Source organism: Aythya fuligula, chromosome 4, assembly GCF_009819795.1.
Source record: "Aythya fuligula isolate bAytFul2 chromosome 4, bAytFul2.pri, whole genome shotgun sequence".
In the NCBI taxonomy this organism is placed as follows: domain Eukaryota; kingdom Metazoa; phylum Chordata; class Aves; order Anseriformes; family Anatidae; genus Aythya; species Aythya fuligula.
Genome location: NC_045562.1, coordinates 57,644,650 through 57,651,364, shown reverse-complemented (window position 1 = coordinate 57,651,364; position 6,715 = coordinate 57,644,650).

The window sequence follows — 6,715 nt, the reverse complement described above, 5'->3', positions numbered from 1 at the left end:
CGAGAGAGGCAGGTGATAGTGATGCCAAATACTTGCATTTATTTCAACCATTGTACTAAGTTTTTCTGGGTGTATTTGATAGTATTTCCATAGAGAGTCACTTCAAAATATAATTCAAACACTGAAAATAAATAGTAATTTCCAGAGTTGCATCACAGATGGGCTGTTACAGGAGAGAATTATTGGTCTTGCCATGCTTTTGTCTATATAATTCTTAAGAAAACACACTCCAAGGAACAATTGCCGTAGTTAGTTTGGACTATTTTCCCATGTTTATACAATATTACATTGTGCAGGGAGTTAATGTGACTGAAAGCATGTAAGTTTTAAATTCATTTTCATCGTTCAGCCTTTGCTTACATTACAAAACTGCTTTAAAGCTGCCAAGGAGAACATTCAACTCTCAAAAGAGGAGAGAAACAAAAGCCCAAGGACAAATTCTGCCCAGAATCCTCTATACTCACTTTTTGCTACAGCCAGCCTCAGTTAGTTGGGATGCTTAGGTATTCCCCAAATATCCAGTAACTTATAAATCAGACAAATATATTGGAAGTTGGACCTTTGGGATGTAATTCTTATATATGGAAAATTTACACTACTTGATGTACTGTCAATTTTACTTTTACAAACATTTGAGTACTTCAAGCTAATGTGGATGATTTCTTTTAATGCTTTTTTGTGTGTCTGAAGTAATTATTTTACATATGCAATTGCATGCATACTGGTTTCATCCTTCCTGTAATCACCTTCATTGGTGTTAAGTGTGCTTTGTATAGACAAAGCAATGTAGAACAGTCACAGTTTGAATTGTGGATACTGCATTGTTTCTTGGATACCTAATTTCTCCTCGGTATTCTGCCTTTATTTTAAAGTATTCATTTTACAATCCTGCAATATGAGGAAGATGAAAAAAAAAAAAAAAAGAACATGAAAGGTTATTTCTAATGAAACCATTACAAAAAGATCTGTGACAGTTTGTATGTTATTTTTATAAGCTTTGTTTACTGAAGTTTCTGGAAACAAGCAAAGGATTTTAAAATATTTATATGAAAATATTCATATAAAGTGATATGCTAGTAAAATGTTCCCTGATTCTAGTCTCACTCACCCTGTTTTTAAACCTGATGGTAACAGAAGTATAGTCTTGCTCAAACCATAATCTTACAGCGATCTTATCTCTTTAAATTTTGTTTGCAGTTCAGTGAGGAAAGCCAGAAATGTCAGCTGTAAGTTTATACCTTGTAAAGTCAGACCTCCCCACAGTCCTCACTTAATTCTTAATGTTTGCTCATAAAAGTTGTTAGAAGTCAAATGGGGATGCTGTGGCAAAATAAAGAGGAAAGCACCATTTATTTCATTAGCTGTTAAAATGAAACGTTTCGTGCTGGAAAATCTTGTTCACAAAGACCTTATATAGAGAATACTGGAAATTTCATATTGGATTCTGCAGGAAATGTTCAAATCAATTCTTATAAAAAAATAAATAATAAAATCAGACCATAATACAAATTGCCGAAGATATTTTGATTTTCTATTTTAAGTAGGAGCAGGTCGTAGGCCGTATACAACATTATCCAAACTAAAATGATTAGAAGCTTTTGTACCTCTGGTCTGTTACTAAATATTCAAGGCCTGCCAGATTTAATGCCATTTGAGAAGAAACTGGCAATATGAATTGATATTTCTTTGATCAAAACCTGCACACTCATCAAGAAGTCCAAAAATTTCATTTCCCCAAATACCAGAAGGGAGTGAGAAACAAAACAAGATTTTTCCTTGCTTCTTTTCCCCATCACCCTGTTCATTATGCGGTGGCTGCTCTAGTTAGTGACATGGTGATGACTTCTCCTCTGTTTCCTCTTTCATGCATCCTCATGGGTGATTCTTTAGCTATTGCCCTTTTTATCTGTGTGCACCTTCTTCTCCTTTAAATGAACTTGACCAAAACTCTGAATTTGCAAATGGCACCTAAAGTCCTGAGTGTTTATCCCTTGGGCCATGCAACTGAGCTGCAATCAGTACCTTCAACAGGTACAAATATTACTTTCACTTCTCTCAAGGAAACAAACAGTTAGGCCTCCAAGATTTGTGCTGCTTGTATAAAGTTATGAAAGCTAGTAGCACCTTACAGCATAAAGTACTACTTCATATATATATATATTAACTCATGTTACAGTTAAAGCTCATGGAAACTTAAAGCCGTTGCATGGTTATGCAACGTTGCATGGTTTAGGGATTTTGGTGCCCTAAACCACTGTGTAACAGTGCCAGTGTTTTTCTAAGTGAGCATATGGTTATAAAATATATACAAATATGTAAATTTATATAGAGCAGATTTGGGATGTAGTATATATGTCTGGGCCATTTTCTTCTCCAAATCCCTTACCATACCTGCTCTGTAAGCTATTTTAAGTCTTTGTCCTGTTCATATTCTTGTTGTAAACCCTCACAGATATACATGGGGAAACATATTAACTTGTTTGATTTGTTCAAATGCCTGTTGTTGCTCAGGGCCCCACTCAAAATAGTTTCTCTTTCGAGTCACTCGATATAGAGGACTCACAAGCTGACTATAGCCTGGCATATGCATTCTCCAGAATCCCATGAGGCCTAGGAAAGCTTGTGTTTCCTTTTTGCTAGTTGGCGGAGACATTGCTGTTATTTTATTGATCACATCCATTGGAATATGGCGACGTCCATCCTGCCATTTTACCCCCAAGAACTGGATTTCCTGTGTAGGCCCCTTGACCTTGCTCTTTTTAATGGCAAAACCAGCTTTCAGGAGAATTTGGATTATTTTCTTCCCTTTCTCAAAAACTTCTTCTGCTGTGTTGCCCCACACGAGGATGTCGTCAATGTACTGAAGGTGCTCAGGAGCATATTAACTATGTTTTGAAAGTAGCTTCCTTCAAAGATTTGGTGTCCTCTCCTGGTATAATTTCTCTGCATGTCACTACATATGTAGGGAGAGAGGCATCTCATTCATCTAAATCCTTGTTATGCTGCCTTTATTATTCATCTAATTAAACTTAAATGAAAAGCTTCATACGTGAGTGGGTCCTTCTGCTGTTCAGCAATCCCAATGAGGATTTTTTCTGCTATATTTTAGGTTGATACTACACACTATCCAGCAGAAATTTACCCTGCTGCAGTTCCCTGTGGGTGCAAGCCTGCATGCAGTTTCAGACAAAGACCAGAAATTATTATACACACTGGCCACTAGTGTGTATCCACATATTTATTCAAACTGGGGAGCACCTTTTGTCCCATCTGCTCTGGAAAATATGTCTTTTGGTAAACAGTGGGTAGGAAAGTTGGCTGCAGGGATCCTTCTGATGAAGAAGAAAAGCAATTAATGATAAAAATAATTAGGGAGAGTAGGGAGATATCCCACTGAGGAGGATGGACTATTGTAAGCTCTTGACAATCAGTGGTGTGGACTCCTGGAGCTGGATCAGGGAAAATGTGTCTGTAAAATACTCTCTGCCTTAGCTATCTAATGTACCATAGTTATCCTTCTGACAGTAGATATTCCTGCTCTTACACTGCTCTACGATTACTTACTCACAGCAATAATTGAGAAGCTCAGCTAGGGCAAATCTTTACGGTTTTGCTGAATTGTTTTACCGGTTTCATATCTTGTATCTTTGCTCGCTCTTCCTTCCTTCCTTCCTTCCTTCCTTCCTTCCTTCCTTCCTTCCTTCCTTCCTTCCTTCCTTCCTTCCTTCCTTCCTTCCTTCCTTCCTTCCTTCCTTCTTTTTCTTTCTCTCTTTTTCTTTCTTTCTTTCTTTCTTTCTTTCTTTCTTTCTTTCTTTCTTTCTTTCTTTCTTTCTTTCTTTCTTTCTTTCTTTCTTTCTTTCTTTCTTTCTTTCTTTCTTTCTTTCTTTCTTTCTTTCTCTTTCTTTCTTTCTTTCTTTCTTTCTTTCTTTCTTTCTTTCTTTCTTTCTTTCTTTCTTTCTCTCTCTCTCTCTCTCTCTTTCTCTCTCTCTCTCTCTCTTTCTCTCTTTCTCTCTTTCTCTTTCTTTCTCTCTTTCTCTCTTTCTTTCTCTCTTTCTCTCTTTCTCTCTTTCTTTCTCTCTCTCTCTCTCTCTTTCCATCCCTCCTTCCTTCCTTCCTTCCTTCCTTCCTTCCTTCCTTCCTTCCTTCCTTCCTTCCTTCCTTCCTCTCCTTCTTATGAATACAAATAATTCCAACTTTCCTTCAGCATTATGGAGGGCTGCCTTCTATTTTCCTTCCCAGTGCTTCTGGGAATATGTTGAAATATAGATTGCAAGATTCAGTCTTGTATCCCACTAATTAACAAAATAACTTTTTTTTTTTTTTTTTCAACATAGTGCCTCTGTTTCTTTTTTCTTTTATATTTTCTTTCTTTATTTATTTATTTTTAATTTAGCAAATCCATTGTGCATTGGAAAGATTTCTTTACTGAGCTCTAACAAATGATGCAAAACAGAAAACCAAACTGCATTTGCATGTTAAAAACATTTTGCCTTCAATGTGCAGAGCTTCATCTGAAACCAAGTTGCCTGGTTTTGTTTGTGCTGAATGCTGTAAAATGCATTCAGAGCTGCATTTTACATGCACTTGCTCTTCCACCTCCTTGTTCCAGTCTTTTCAAGTTGTTGCTTTGAATTCTTGTGCACATTCTTATCACACATTTATTTCCACAGTAAAAACTGTTCATTTACTTCTGTTTTGTGCATGCCCAACAATTCCTGTAACAGGCAGCTCTAGTATTCAACCTTCTCAGACCATTTTCTGCTAAAATCTATTCCTATATATAAATTGAGCAGACATATATAGAAGTTAGGGCTCAGTTTTACATTTTGACTTAACCTCTTCTGGACTAATACAGGACAATTCTAAGTATTTTGGCATAGGATACTTTAGGCCCCTGCCACAGCCTGAGATCTATCAGAGGAGACTATTCCATAGTTGGCTAAGATATTTATTCAATCCCCTTTGCTCCCTTTTGATAGAAGAAAGCATTTGTCCATACAAGGACAGAAAAGCATCATCAGTGGTGACGGAACTATGAGAAGCTTATGAAGGTTTCTGCTTGCTATGTTCAGTCCATTCAGTGTTTCCCCGGGTAGTTTATCTTACTAGCACTTCCAGCTGTCTTTTCAACAGCATAGATGTCAAGTTAAGGAAGCAGAAGTCAAGGTGAAGTCTGAACACTCCTAGTAATGGAAGTGAGGATCCCTGTGTGACCCAACCTAATGTGCTGCTTTCAAGAGTTACTGTATCTGGTTATTTTCCAATCCTAACCATCAGAAAAGAATTACAAAAACCCTACAGGAATTCTTCTCTATCTTCCTGGCTTATTCTTTACTTCTGAATTTTCTATTTGGAAATATAACAAACAAGGAAACTAATAAGCCTACTAATCCTAATGACAATAAAAACATTTAGAAAGAGGATAAATTCACTTTAATCACCATCAAGTCTTAATCAGAGGAATAAAAAATGCCTAGAATTGGTACCAAAGGAGATATCCTTGTTCTGCCATTGAAGTTTATGGGTTTGCTTCTTAATGATTAAGGGGAGGAAGACTACAATTTAGACACCAAGTAATGCATTCAAAATGACCCACTGGTTGGGTCATATGTGACTGGTGACACATATGGACATGACTCCATAACAAGTTGTATGTATTCCAGGTAGTGAACAAAAACATGACAGGCAACCTTAAAACATTGATTATACTTTTCACAGAAGAAAAATTCCCCTAATGCAGTCAGTAGGATATGGTGTCAAGAAGCTATTTCAGTGGAGCAATATGCAACATTGCATAATAAATAGAAAATTGGATTTTTAGATATTTTAAAATAATACATAAAGAACTTTCCTACATACATTTTTTTTAGGTACTGTCAAAAAAAGAATACCTCTTGTCAGAAGCAAAATTCAAGTTCTGATTGTGGTTATACCACACAGGCTCACTGAAATCAATAGGCTTGAAAAGCCAACCCAGAATCTCACCCTAGAATACTTATATACTAATAAACTGTGGCCTGAAGATGTCAACTGAGAATCTCCTGAGTTTTCTTTTCAGTTGCTTACTGACCGACTGTTTAAAGAACCATAAAAGAAGTGGCTAAAGTAAACTAAACTCACATGCCTGCTTGGATAATGTTGAAGAATGTCTTCTAAAAGGTTTGGCTATGTGCAATAATTGTGTAAATTTCCAGATAAACTTGCTGATAGGTGAATATATAATTTAAAATTAAGATATATATGCCATGCATGAAGTGCATACACTACTCTGAAAATAAGCTGTATCTGTGGTTCAGGATGTGTTTTTCTTCAAAATTGATCTAGACCAATAGGCTCTGCTTCTTTTGCAAGCCTAAGAAAACCTGCCTCTGCATAATTATGTATTAATAGTCTTGGTAAATGTGCACGCAGGAGTTTAGGAACCAGAAAATGCAGGGTGCTACTGCTCAAGCCCACGTTGCTTAATTAATAATAAAACACATGAAAAGTGGACTAAAACTAATAATACTAGAAAAATGAGAGACTTTGTGCATATTCTGTGTTTTACATGCCTGCTAACTGAATGTTGCTACTATGACTCAGCAATGCCATTAAAAAGTACCAGCAATAGATATCATGACCTGAGATCATGAACCTCTCCAGGGAGGATTATACCTATACAAAGCCAAGGTTTGGTAGGAAATTACCTAAAATCAAGAGCTGAAGCAATGTGAAA